This window comes from Zea mays, chromosome 2 (genome assembly GCF_902167145.1).
Source record: "Zea mays cultivar B73 chromosome 2, Zm-B73-REFERENCE-NAM-5.0, whole genome shotgun sequence".
Classification (NCBI taxonomy): domain Eukaryota; kingdom Viridiplantae; phylum Streptophyta; class Magnoliopsida; order Poales; family Poaceae; genus Zea; species Zea mays.
Window position 1 is genome coordinate 90764215 of NC_050097.1, and position 14774 is coordinate 90778988.

A 14774-nucleotide genomic window follows, 5' to 3' on the forward strand; every position below is an offset into this window, starting at 1 on the left:
GTTTCCTATCTCTTCCTTGATTTCTTTTTACTCCTTGTGGCCTTACAAGTTTTATCTTAATTCCATCCTTTGTTGTGTCTTTATTTGCTATCACCATCACCTTGTCATCCATCGATCTTGCTTTGACACTCATCTTTATTCCTGCTCTTCAAAGATCTCCTCTCTTCCACCTCAATTTGAGAGTGGCAGTTTACCTATCTGGCCCTTGGACGTACCCTCTTCTTTTCCACTTGCAGGTCCTGTCTTAACTCCATCCTCTGTGGTATTTATATCCTTGGTTCTTATGCCCATTTACCTCCCTTCCTACATCCTTGTCCATTATCACCTTTAAACCCTCGTGATATATATGCCCTTACCTTCACGCTTACTTTGAACCTACCCTTTAAAGCCTCCTCCTTTCCATCCATTTTCGAGGATAATGCCTCACCTACTTCATCATTGACTGCTCCCCCTTCTTTGACACCTTGAAAGTTTTATCTAAAGTACAACCTTTGTTGTGTATTTGCCCGTTATCACCCTCACCCTTGTCATCCCTCTATCTTTACCTTGATGCTTATCCCGTACCTGCATTTTAAAGCCTCCTCTCTCGTTTCAGTTCAAGAGTGTAGTCTTACCCGTCCCACTCTTGGTTGTTCCCTTTTCCTCTGTCGCGTTGCCAGACGTAACTTTTGTTTGATATTCCCCTTACCTTTGTAATCACTAGATCTTGCCTTGATGCTTATCTTAGGTCTGCTTTTTGAAATCTCCTCTTTTCTATCTCAACTCGAGAGTGGTGTTCTACCCATTATTCCCTTGGTCATATCCTTTTCTTGGTCACTCACAATGCTTGCTTTAACTCCATCCTTTATTGGGCCCGTGCCCCTATCCTACACGTCTTGTTTCTCTCCTTGTCCTTCGACAACCTTAGAGAGTAGTTATTCCTGTTTCAAGAAAGACCACTAGGTATTTAAAAGGAACATATAGCAACTAGATGTTTGTTGCTGAATGCTTGCGATGTTTGTCCTTGTGTTTACGACTGATTTGATTCTTTGTGATGAGTGTTGATGTATCATGGCCCTTGGTCCTCAATGGCATAAGTTTACTAGGTGAGTGCCATCAAGTAAGGTAGTTGGGTGCTCTCCCTTTTCTCTCTGAAATCCATCTATGCTTACATTTTCTATCTATACCCTTTCTTCTTGCACCTGTCCGGTTCGCAACCTCCAACCTCTCTTAATCAATCAAGATCAAAATTGGCAGCATCTTCACCAACAAGACCGGAGTGGCGCAGCGGAAGTGTGTGTGGGTCCTAACCCACAGGTCCAAGGAATCCTCAAGAATTCTATCAATTGGTCTCAATCATGTGAAAATCAAATCAACTAGTCTATAAGTTAAGCTAGAAGAATCAAAGTTGAATCGAAGAGGTTATGAAAAAAAACCCATGAACCTATCTTATTTTCTTGCAAGCCTCTCCTTGAATCTTGGGGGCGAGATTCTATTAAGGGGGTTAGATTTGTGACACCTTGAATTTGGGGTTATAAAATTTCTTTTTTAATATCCACCAAATTCAGGTGTTACCCTCTCTTTTCCATGCTTTTATTTTCTTTCGCCGAAAGAGTGAAGAATTATTTTGTTTTATATCTATGTGTAAGCCTAGTAAATTAAAACCCTAATGTTTCCCTGGCATGTACCCCCTGCTTGTCGACCCAGTGATTCAGGAAAGCCGAGTCAAAAAGGTGTTGGTGGATGGTGGCAGCAGCATCAACGTCACCTTCTGTCAGACTCGGTTTTGGAAGGCAAACCGAATGCGAACCATGTACATGCCAGGATCAGAGCTCACATACATAACGGTTACATAAATGACTCATGATAACACAATGCTTCGAATAACAATAAAGAGTAAGTAATAATATTATAGACTAGAGTCATTTACATAATATAGATCAAAGTGCACATAATAGAAATATAGCCAACATAAACAAACCCACCATGGATAGCTGACTGGGGGAGGTCACTAGCCTAATCCTCGAACTTGTTGAAGTCCTAGAACTCCTGGAGATCCGCCTCGATGCCTTCTTCTTCTTTACCTGAGCATAGGTTGTACCAAAGGCAACCTAGTGTTTTGTGAAACGCAAGGGTGAGCACACATTAATGTACTCAGCAAGTGTCCCGTTTGGCTGAGGTGGACCAGTTTTATGTGGAGTTTGGATCAAATTAGTTGCTTTTAGATCGTGAGGTATTTATTATTAGAAGCCAAGTTTTAGCAATAACCAACACGTGGATCATTTCCTCATTGAGGAACATCATTATCATCATGTAGGCAAAACCATCAATAGAACCATTGTATCTCAGGTCATTTGTATCTCTAATCGAAGGAGTTCCCAAGCCCGCTCATAACCGTGAGAATGGCTGATATATCAGTTTCATAACACTCTGCAGAGGTTGCACACTTTACCCATGTGTTGTGATCCCTTTTACCCATGTGTTGTGATCCCTTTCACTATGTGGCTTTTCCCTAGGGTCCTCACTATGCGAATGTTGGAAATGACCACTGCATAGAGACCATCTGACGTACCCAAACTTATACCCTCTACCCTTAGGAAAAAGCCATGGGACGACGCCCGTACCTAGATCCCTCAGCGAGAATATAGGAGCCATAACAAATGCCTCCATCCCCAATGACCAAAACCAGCACCCAACACAAGACTTCCCTAATTACTTGGTCAAGGGCGTCCCATACCACCTTCATGGCTACATTATTTTCCCGGGTGGTCATCCAACGAACAGGTCCTTACGGAGAAGTACTCGTGAAACAGCCCGAGCCTCCTTTAGTATCACAAGCTCATAATCATAACCACAATGTAAAGCATCATATCATAATTGTATCTCATCATGTTCATTGATTAAAGTAGAGCACTAGCATAAAGCTAACCAAAATAACCCAAAATGTAATCAAGGACAAGGTGAATAGAAAGCTAGTCAATCCTTATGTTTCAATTATGTAATGTGGGGAAGTGAATTATCATGTGAATAGGACATAAGTAGGTCAGAGGACACATGCCTTCACCAAACAGATGCTCATGGTCTTCAACCTTGTAGAACTTGAGGAGCTTGTTCACTTGGTCGTCAGAGCTTGACCGTGGATTCATCGAAGCTTGGGAACAGATCACAATCTATTCGCGATGCGCAGCGAATACAAACATGCACAAACAAACATATACATGCATAAGAACATTACACCATACAAGATAAAACGTTATAAAGACGAGCAATGCGGAATAAAGCTCACTGCTACGGTTGCGCGAGAAAAAAAGTATTGAAATCGAAACTATGATTGGAAAGATACAACTTTCGAAAGATTTGTATGATTAGCGCGTAAAAAATATATTTCTAAGTTATTTTTAATTAATATAAATCATTTGCAGAAATTAAAGCTGATAAACTGAATTATCAATTAGTCGATGACTAAATAAGAATTAATTAATTAACATGTGTGATATAGCGAAACAGTTTTAGTAACGCGCGGCGACCCGCGGAGACGCGCGCAAACAACACGATGATAGCAAGCACAACACGCGCGAGCAGCGCGCGCGACACGCGAGAAGGGGCACACGGACAGCCGCACGACAACCTGTGACCATGTGCAAATGACGCGTGACAATGCGTGCGAACAACATGCAACAACCCACGAACCAGACGCACGGGAGGAACGCGCGAATGAACGACGATGACGCACAAACAACGTTCAAATGACACGCGAAATAACGCACGCGACAACGCGTGAACAGCACACAGACAATGCGACGACGTGGGCGACGCGCGATAATCGCTAACAAATACGTGTTTATACTAAACAAGTATTAAATGAAAAGCGTTTAAGTTGGTATTAATTAAGTTAACATTTATATTTATAAAAGCGTGAGTTAAAAACTATAAACTAGTTTTAATTAGAAGGTCGTTTTAAATAACTATAGAATACCGAAAGGACAAATAATTAATTAATCAATTAACTTGGGACATGATAGATAACATTACTAATACAAAACCGACGTTGTCACGAAGTTGACACGACTAAACGAGTCGTAACGGGTTTACGACGCATAATCGAATAAATAACAATTCACGGGTTGTAAATGACGTGACATAAGAGGACGTGATTACACTAACCAAGTATTGAATCATAACATTCAAGTTGCATTAATCATGGTAACATTTATTTTATTAAAGCGCATGTTAGATACTATACAATTGTTTTAACTAGAAAGCTATTTTAAACGGCCATTAGATAAACAACTAGTTGACTAATTAATTAACTAAAACTTGTATCGCATAAAAGAATGTTTTTCAACGTACCGATGCCATTATTATTAAGCTAATGCGACTGAAACGGGTCAAAACGGATTTGCAACGCAACTTATATTGGATAACTAGCGTTTCTCGGAATTAAACTATGGCGTGATTCCATTGGTCGAAAATGTGCCACACAAGATGAAAGAGAGTGGGATCTAGTGTGGTCACAGGGTCTTCTTCCTCTCTGCATCACGCACGCAGGAACATAGGTTGTGCCATGGGGTTGGGGGCGCCGACCTGGGCTTCCTGGCCACGCCTAAGGGGAAGCAGGGAGCCGGCTCGGGCGACTGGTAGGCACGGCCCCGCGTTGCTGGCCGGCCGGTTGCCGCGTCGGGCCGCCGGGACTGGCCGCGTGCAGGGGGCGCTGCATCGGGCACCACCGTGCAGGGGGCGAGCTCGCCATGGGAGGTTGGGGAGCTAGGCATCGGGTGCCTGCGGCCAGTGCCGAGCTCGCAGGCCGGGAGAAGCGATCATGGGGCTGGGGCGGGGATGAGGTAGAGGGCGTTCGTCGCGGCTGAGCGCTGGGCAGGCACGCGAAACATAGGGGCACCGAGGGGCTAGGGAGGGGTGTAGGGCAAGGCGGAGGGGCTCCTCACCTCGATGAGGAACAACAACTACAGTCCATGGATGAACCTTCAACTCGCCATGGATCTTTGGCGACTCGTCGGAGTAGTGGGCGGCTGCAGCACGTTAGTGGGGTTGCGCGCATGGGCTTCGGATGGCCACGTCGCACACGCCTGGAGGCCGCTCGGCCGGGGGAACATAGGGAGGATGCAGGGGAGGGGAGAGAGGGATAGAATCTCTATTCGCTTGATTGGTTCCTAGTGTGTGGGAAGCCAGGCTAGTGCGAGCCTGACCGGCGAGATACGTCGGTTCTAGGCGTACGAGCAGATGCAACAAATAGTCTTAAAATGCAATGTTTTTGCTTCTGCTTAGACAGGTTGCGTGCTCCGCGTGCAAGCAACCTAACAAAATCTTAGATAGAGTCAACGCACACGATGGTCCAGGATATGATGGTGCGGGTAACCAATCAGACCTTATGTGTAGGGACGTCTGCTTCTGCGCGATCTAGATCTGGGGAGGGAGAAGAGGGGTTATGCGACTGCGGGGTGTCTGTATATATACAAAAGGAGATAGCACAGAAGGTGGTTGCCAAATTTGTTGTCAATTGCGTCGTGACCGAGTGAGAGAGACATTGCGAGAACGATGATATGTGATGGGGCGAGAAACAATATTAGAAATTCTAGAAATCCATATTTAATACTTGAAAACGTTTCGAAGGTTCCACACATTCCTAAAATATTATCGAGATAATCTTTTTATGTTTTGAAAACCTTTTGCACTCATAAACAATATGCAACGACATGAATGTAACAATCAAAGCTTCTCTAGCTAGGATTTTATTTTTTACTAAGTTAACGCCTATATATACAAAATAACTCTCCACTATTTAGAAAAGGAGAAGAAAAGCGGTAAGGAGAGGGTAACACCTGAATTTGGTGAATATTAGAAAAGAAATTTTATACCCCAAATTTAGGGTGTTACACAATTTGGGGGTATAAAATTTCTTTCTAATTATCACCCAAAATCAGGTGTTACTCTTCTCTCTCTCTCTCTAGTTTCTATCTATCTCTAGATTCTCTATTTTTCTCTTTTTCCTTTTGAGTAGAAATAGCTTAATTAAGGAGGGATTAATTATTTATTTTTGCCAAAATATTATGAGTCATGAAATGTTGCATCATGCTGAGTTTAAATATTCTTTGAATTATTGCACATGTTTGAATTAGTTTGAATTTGAAACTTGAATTGAATTAGAAATAAAAACCGTAGAGAAAAGGAAATATAAAAGCAATTAGAAATTCCAGAGAAATAGAAAAAGCCAATTCGACCCAAACCAGCCCAGCCGCGCGCGCCCGCGCCTGCGCGCCTGCCGCCCCTGACACGAGGACCCCGTCTGTCGGCGCCAGACTGCCCCGCACTCTCCTCTCTCTCGCTCGCTGCCCAGTGGGGCCAAGCTGTCGCCGCTGGTTTCTTTGCCCGCGCGCCCCTCTTCTCTCTCTGCTTTGCGGGCCCATTTTGCCAGTCGTCCAGCCGTTGCCCCCACGCGCCCGTCCTCTCTCTCTACGCTGTGGGCCTCCCCTGTCAGCTCCGCCCTCCCAGCGTCCGTCGTGGACCAGGGCACTCGCACTCGCACGTCGCCGGAATCCTCAGCCACGACGCCCGCCCACGCGCCCCAGCTCCTTTTTGAGCCCCGCCCGCGCCCGCACTCACTCACCCGCCTCATTTCACGCAGCCTCGCTCCCGCTCCCGCTCTGCCCACGCCGTTCGACCTCGCCGGAGACTCGCGCCCGCCTCCCCAGTCATCCATCTCGCAGGAGAACACGCCAAGCGACCCCGAGCTCCGCCCCGAGGTGAGACATCCATCCACGCGCTTGTTTTCCCCTATTCACGCCTACCTGTAGTCAATTTGGCCTCGCCGGCGTGCGGTCGCGCTTGCTCGCCACGCCCGCACGGTGTCCGGCCAGTCCGACCCCGTCCAGTGCCCCGGTATTGGCCCATAATGCTCCCCTGCCTCCACTGGAACTAGCCCGATCCCTATCACGGCCGATTGCCTCTCCAGGCGGCCGAAATTCCTCACTGGAGTTACCCCGGCCCGCCCGAAGCTTTTCCTCCGCCGTTCCCCCGTCTCTAACCTCAGTCTCGTGGCCACAATTCCACCATCGAGTTCGCCGAGTCGTCTTCCCCCCTCTCTGACCAACTCCGGCGACCCCGAAACCGCCATAGCATGCACCCGCCCCAACTCCAGCGACTTCACCGCCGCGGGAAGGAGCGGCGCCGCCCGCAACCGTTCACCCCTCCCAGTTTGATCTCCTCCGTCCAATCTCGATGGCACGACTGAGATCGCGTGATATCGCTTCGCGCACGCGCGCCCTGCGTCTGGGCCCGTCTGTCAGCACACGTGTGCCCTGGCGTTGGGCTCGATCGGTCAGTGCGCCCCCTCGGTCGCTGACGCCACTGGCCCACCTGTCAGCGCTCGCCCACCCGCGCACGCGCACCCTCGACCGCAGATCTAATCTCGTCTGTTGGTTTCTGATCTAACAGTTGAGATCGTCTGATACCCTTTCGCGTGTAGTTTTGCTTAAGAGACCCTCGGGTTAGTTGAAATTAACCCACCATCCCTGGTTTTCGCGCGCAGGCCCCTGTAATCTTGCAGATTGAACCCTAGGCTTTTAAATAATTATAGAATTAGAATTGTTTTCATATTTTAAATTCCCAAACTTGTTTATTTCATATATTTTGCATATGAACTCCAAATTTAGTGATTCAAATTGCAAAATTGAAAGGGAAATGAGCCCTTGGGCCATTTCTAAGTATTTTGGTGATTTAGTGTCCAACACAAGTGCTTTAATGATAAACTATGCCAAATGGTGGATAAGGTGCAAATCAATACAAAGGTATGGATCTAGACTTAGTACATTGGTTTTTGTGTACTAACATGTTTGTCTAAGTGCTAGAATCAGAGAAAATACAATTGGAAAAGCTTGGCTCGAAGCAGCCAAGAGTCTACTCAGTCTGGGTGCACCGGACAGTGTCCGGTGCGCCAGGCCGGTGTTTGTCAATTGGCTGCTCTCGGGAAGTAATTAACGGCGTACGACTATAAATCATAGGACTGTCCGGTGGTGCACCGGACTGTCCGGTGAGCCAACAGTCGGCCGGGCCAACGGTCGGCCGTGGAATCCGCACGCGACGCGTGGCAGAGCCAACGGTCAGAAGGGGGCACCAGACTGTCCGGTGTGCACCGGACAGTGTCCGGTACGCCAACGGCTCGGAATCTGCAACGGTCGGCTTCGCCAAATAAGGAAAGAGATCCGCACCGGACAGTGTCCGGTGGTGCACCAGACTGTCCGGTGCGCCAGGCGACAGAAGGCAAGAATTGCCTTCCTGGAATGCTCTCAACGACTCCTAGCTGCCTTGGGGCTATAAAAGGGACCCCTAGGCACATGGAGGAGAATACCAAGCATCCTTTGAGCATTGTTGATCATTCTCACTTCATTCTTGCGCACTTGTTCGACATTCTTAGTGATTTGAGCTCCGTTCTAGTGAGAACCTCGAGATATTGTCTTGAGCTCAAGTCTTGATCTTGTGTGCGCGTATTTGCTGTGGTTTTGAGTGTGTTGCTTCCCTCCCTTACTCTAGTGCTTCATTTCGATTCTTATTGTAAGGGCGAGAGACTCCAAGTTGTGGAGATTCCTCGCAAACGGGAAAGAGTAAAGCAATGAAGATCACTATGGTATTCAAGTTGATCATTGGATCACTTGAGAGGAGTTGAGTGCAACTCTCGTCCATTGGGACACCACAACGTGGAGTAGGCAAGTTTTGTACTTGGCCGAACCACGGGATAAATCCTCGTGTCTCTTGTGCTTGTCATTATTGTGTCTATTGTGCTTCACAAGAGCTCTCCTCTCTACTCACTTGATTTCATTGTTCTAACTCTTAATCAAGTTTGTGGTTTTAAGTTTTAAGTTTTACAGGATCACCTATTCACCCCCCCCTCTAGGTGCTTTCAATTGGTATCAGAGTCGTTCTCTTCAAGAAAGGGACTAATCGCCCGAAGAGATGGATCCTAAGGGCAAGGGGATGGTGGTCAATGATAAGGAGAAGGAGTCCTTCGTCAATGATCCGAAGGATGACAAGCCTACTGACTCAGGCTCGGGCTACAAAAGGAAAGATGGGAGGAAGAAGAAAACAAGGCACATCAAGGAGATAGTCTACTACGACAGCGATGAATCTTCCTCTTCCCAAAAGAACGACGACAACGACTACGAGAAAAAGAAGACGATTAATTTGAACTTTTCCTTTGATTATTCTCGTATTCTGCAAAGTTCCAATGCTCATTTGCTTTCCATTCCCCTCGGTAACCCCCCCCCCACTTTGATGTAGAGGACTACGGATTTTGGAGTCACAAAATGCGTAGCCACTTGTTCTCTCTCCATCCAAGTATATGGGAGATAGTGGAAAATGGAATGCACTTTGATAGTACGGATAGTCCCATGTTCATTAATGAGCAAATTCACAAAAATGCACAAGCTACTACTGTTCTTCTAGCTTCATTGTGCAGGGATGAATACTATAAGGTGAGCGGCTTGGATAACGCCAAGCAGATTTGGGACACCCTCAAAATCTCACATGAGGGGAACGGCGTCACCATGCTCACCAAGATGGAGTTGGTGGAGGGCGAACTTGGTAGATTCGCAATGATCAGGGGCGAGGAGCCAACTCAAACATACAACTGGCTCAAGACCCTCGTCAACAAAATAAGGAGCTATGGAAGCACGCGATGGACGGACCACGACGTCGTCCGCCTAATGCTAAGGTCTTTTACTGTCCTTGATCCACATCTTGTGAACAATATTCGTGAGAATCCTAGGTACACCAAGATGACGCTCGAAGAGATACTTGGAAAGTTCGTAAGCGGGCGGATGATGATCAAGGAGGCTAGATACGTTGATGATGCGTTGAATGGCCCAATCCAAGAGCCTCAAACCATTGCTCTCAAAGCAACGAGGAGCAAGGAGGCGCTACCTAGCAAGGTGGCACCAATTGAGGCGGCCGGGCTTAATGATGAAGAAATGGCCCTCATCATCAAGCGTTTCAAGACGGCACTAAGGGGTCGCAAGGAGCATCCAAACAAGACAAAGACGAAGAGGAAGCGCTCATGCTTCAAATGTGGTAAGATTGGTCATTTTATCGCTAACTGTCCCGATAATGATAGTGACCAGGAACAAGGGAGCAAGAGGGAAAAGAAGAAGGCTTACAAGAAGGCTAAGGGCGAGGCACACCTTGGAAAGGAGTGGGACTCGGACTGTTCGTCGTCCGACTCCGACAACGAAGGACTCGCCGCCACCGCCTTCAACAAGTCGGCCCTCTTCCCAAACGAGCATCACACCTGCCTCATGGTGAGGGAAAAGAAGGTAAGCACTCGTGATACTAGTACTTACGCTTCCTCAAGTGATGAAGAATCTAGCGATGATGAAATAGACTATTCATGTTTATTCAAGGGCCTAGATAGAACTAAGGTTGATAATATTAATGAATTAATCGATGCCTTGAATGATAAAAATAGGTTATTAGAAAAACAAGAGGATATTTTGTATGAAGAACATGACAAGTTTGTAGAGGCACAAGAATCCCTTGCTTTAGAAATAAATAGGAATGAAATGCTTTCTTGTGAATTGGCTACATGTCATGACTCTATTTCTAGCTTAAAGAGAATAAATGATGATTTGAGTGCTAAATTAGAAATAGCTAATAAATCAACATCTTGTGTAGAACATGTTGTAGTTTGCAATAGGTGTAAAGATTTTAATATTGATGCTTGTAGTGAACACCTAGTTTCAATTTCTAAATTGAATGATGAAGTGGCTAGTCTTAATGCCCAACTTAAGACTAGCAAAAATGATTTTGATAAACTAAAATTTGCAAGGGATGCCTACACGGTTGGTAGACACCCCTCAATTAAGGATGGGCTTGGCTTCAAGAGGGAAGCCAAGAACTTGACAAGTCATAAGGCTCCCATCTCCATCAAGGAGAAAGGGAAGGCCCCTATGGCATATAGTATTCAAAAGAACCATGCTTTCATGTATCATGATAGGAGACATTCTAGGAATGTTTATAGAAGTTATGATGCTTTTGATTCTCATGCCATGATTGCTTCTAGTTCTTCTATTATGCATGATAGAAATGTGGCTAGGAAAAATGTCATTCATCATGTGCCTAGGAGAAATGCTCATGTACCTAGGAAAATAAGTAATGAACCTTCTACAATTTATCATGCTTTAAATGCTTCCTTTGCTATTTGTAGAAAGGATAAGAAGGTGGTTGCTAGAAAATTAGGGGCAAAATGCAAGGGAGATAAAACTTGCATTTGGGTCCCTAAGGCTATTTGTACTAACCTTGTAGGACCCAACATGAGTTGGGTACCTAAGACCCAAGCCTAAATTGCCTTGCAGGTTTATGCATCCGGGGGCTCAAGCTGGATCATCGACATCGGATGCACAAACCACATAACGGGGGAGAAGAAGATGTTCTCTTCCTACGTCAAGAACAAGGATCCCCAAGATTCAATCATATTCGGTGATGGGAACCAAGGCAAGGTGAAAGGGTTAAGAAAAATTGCTATTTCATCCGAGCACTCTATTTCTAATGTGTTTTTAGTTGAGTCGATTGGGTATAACTTGTTGTCTGTGAGTCAACTTTGTAATATGGGATATAACTGTTTATTCACAAATGTAGATGTGTCTGTCTTTAGAAGAAGTGATGGTTCATTAGCTTTTAAGGGTGTACTAGACGGCAAGCTTTATTTAGTTGATTTTGCAAAAGAGGAGGCCGGTCTAGATGCATGCTTAATTGCTAAGACTAGCATGGGCTGGCTGTGGCATCGCCGTTTAGCACATGTGGGGATGAAGAACCTTCACAAGCTTCTAAAGGGAGAACACGTGATAGGTCTAACTAATGTAACTTTCGAAAAAGATAGACCTTGTGCAGCTTGTCAAGCAGGTAAACAGGTGGGAAGCTCTCATCATGCCAAAAATGTGATGACAACATCAAGACCCCTGGAGTTACTTCATATGGACCTCTTCGGACCCGTCGCCTATCTAAGCATAGGAGGAAGTAAGTATGGCCTTGTTATAGTTGATGATTTTTCCCGCTTCACTTGGGTATTCTTTTTGCAGGATAAAACTGAAACCCAAGGGACCCTCAAGCGCTTCCTAAGGAGAGCACAAAACGAGTTTGAGCTCAAAGTGAAGAAGATAAGGAGCGACAATAGGTCCGAGTTCAAGAACCTTCAAGTGGAGGAGTACCTTGAGGAGGAAGGAATCAAGCACGAGTTCTCCGCTCCCTACACACCACAGCAAAATGGTGTGGTAGAGAGGAAGAACAGGACGCTACTAGACATGGCGAGGACGATGCTTGGTGAATTCAAGACGCCCGAACGGTTTTGGACGGAAGCCGTGAGCACGGCTTGCCATGCCATAAACCGGGTCTACCTTCACCGCCTCCTCAAGAAGACTTCATATGAGCTTCTAACCGGTAACAAACCCAATGTGTCTTACTTTCGTGTATTTGGGAGCAAATGTTACATTCTAGTGAAGAAAGGTAGAAATTCCAAGTTTGCTCCCAAAGCTGTAGAATGGTTTTTGCTAGGTTATGACTCAAATACAAAGGCATATAGGGTCTTCAACAAATCATCGGGTTTGGTTGAAGTCTCTAGCGATGTTGTATTTGATGAGACTAATGGCTCTCCAAGAGAGCAAGTTGTTGATCTTGATGATGTAGATGAAGAAGACGTTCCAACGGCCGCAATGCGCACCATGGCGATTGGAGATGTGAGGCCAGTGGAACAAAAGGAGCAAGATCAACCTTCTTCCTCAACAATCGTGCATCCCCCAATTCAAGAAGAAGCGAGTGATCAAGGGGGAGCACAAGATGATCATGTAATGGAGGAAGAAGCACAACCGGCACCTCCAACCCAAGTTCGAGCGACGATTCAAAGGAATCATCCCGTCGACCAAATATTGGGTGACATAAGCAAGGGAGTAACTACTCGTTCTAGATTAGTTAATTTTTGTGAGCATTACTCCTTTGTCTCTTCTATTGAGCCTTTCAGGGTAGAAGAGGCCTTGCTAGATCCGGACTGGGTGTTGGCCATGCAAGAGGAGCTCAACAACTTCAAGAGGAATGAAGTTTGGACACTGGTGCCTCGTCCCAAGCAAAATGTTGTGGGAACCAAGTGGGTGTTCCGCAACAAACAAGACGAGCATGGAGTGGTGACAAGGAACAAGGCACGACTTGTGGCAAAAGGTTATGCCCAAGTCGCAGGTTTGGACTTTGAGGAGACTTTTGCTCCTGTGGCTAGGCTAGAGTCAATTCGCATATTGTTAGCCTATGCTACTCACCATTCTTTCAGGTTGTTCCAAATGGATGTGAAGAGCGCTTTCCTCAACGGGCCAATCAAAGAGGAGGTGTACGTGGAGCAACCCCCTGGCTTCGAGGATGAACGGTACCCCGACCACGTGTGTAAGCTCTCTAAGGCGCTCTATGGACTTAAGCAAGCCCCAAGAGCATGGTATGAATGCCTTAAAGACTTTTTAATTGCTAATGCTTTCAAGGTTGGGAAAGCCGATCCAACATTATTCACTAAGACTTGTGATGGTGATTTATTTGTGTGCCAAATTTATGTCGATGACATAATATTTGGTTCTACTAACCAAAAGTCTTGTGAAGAGTTTAGCAGGGTGATGACTCAAAAGTTCGAGATGTCGATGATGGGCGAGTTGAACTACTTCCTTGGGTTCCAAGTGAAGCAACTCAAGGATGGGACCTTCATCTCCCAAACGAAGTACACGCAAGACTTGATCAAGCAGTTTGGGATGAAGGACGCCAAGCCCGCAAAGACTCCAATGGGAACCGACGGACACACCGACCTCAACAAAGGAGGTAAGTCCGTTGATCAAAAAGCATACCGGTCCATGATAGGTCCGTTGCTTTATTTATGTGCTAGTAGACCAGATATTATGCTTAGCTTATGCATGTGTGCTAGATTTCAATCTGATCCAAGGGAGTGTCACTTAGTGGTCGTGAAGCAAATTCTTAGATATTTAGTCGCTACGCCTTGCTTCGGGATCTGGTATCCAAAAGGGTCTACCTTTGACCTGATTGGATATTTAGACTCCGACTATGCTGGATGTAAGGTCGATAGGAAGAGTACATCGGGGACGTGCCAATTCTTAGGAAGGTCCCTGGTGTCATGGAGTTCTATGAAACAAACTTCCGTTGCCCTATCCACCGCTGAGGCCGAGTATGTTGCCGCAGGACAGTGTTGTGCGCAACTACTATGGATGAGGCAAACCCTCAGGGACTTTGGCTACAATCTGAGCAAAGTCCCACTCCTATGTGATAATGAGAGTGCTATCCGCATGGCAGATAATCCTGTTGAACACAGCCGCACAAAGCACATTGACATCCGGCATCACTTTTTGAGAGACCACCAGCAAAAGGGGGATATCGAAGTGTTTTATGTTAGCACCGAGAACCAGCTAGCCGATATCTTTACCAAGCCTCTAGATGAGTCGACCTTTTGCAGCCTGCGTAGTGAGCTAAATGTCTTAGATTCGCGGAACCTGGATTGATTTATAGCATACATGTGTTTTATGCCTTGATCATGTTCTTTAATGCCTTTTGTTTATGGTGCTCAAGTTGTACAAGCACTCCCCTGACCTCACAAGTCCATTTGCAAGTGATGCACATATTTAGGGGGAGATGTGCTACAACTTGACTCTTTGAGACTAACTGTGTGCTTGAGTTTACTTAATTTAGTCTCAAAGGAGGTTTGAAAGGGAAAAGGTGGACTTGGACCATGCAAGACTTCCACTGCACTCCGATGAGAG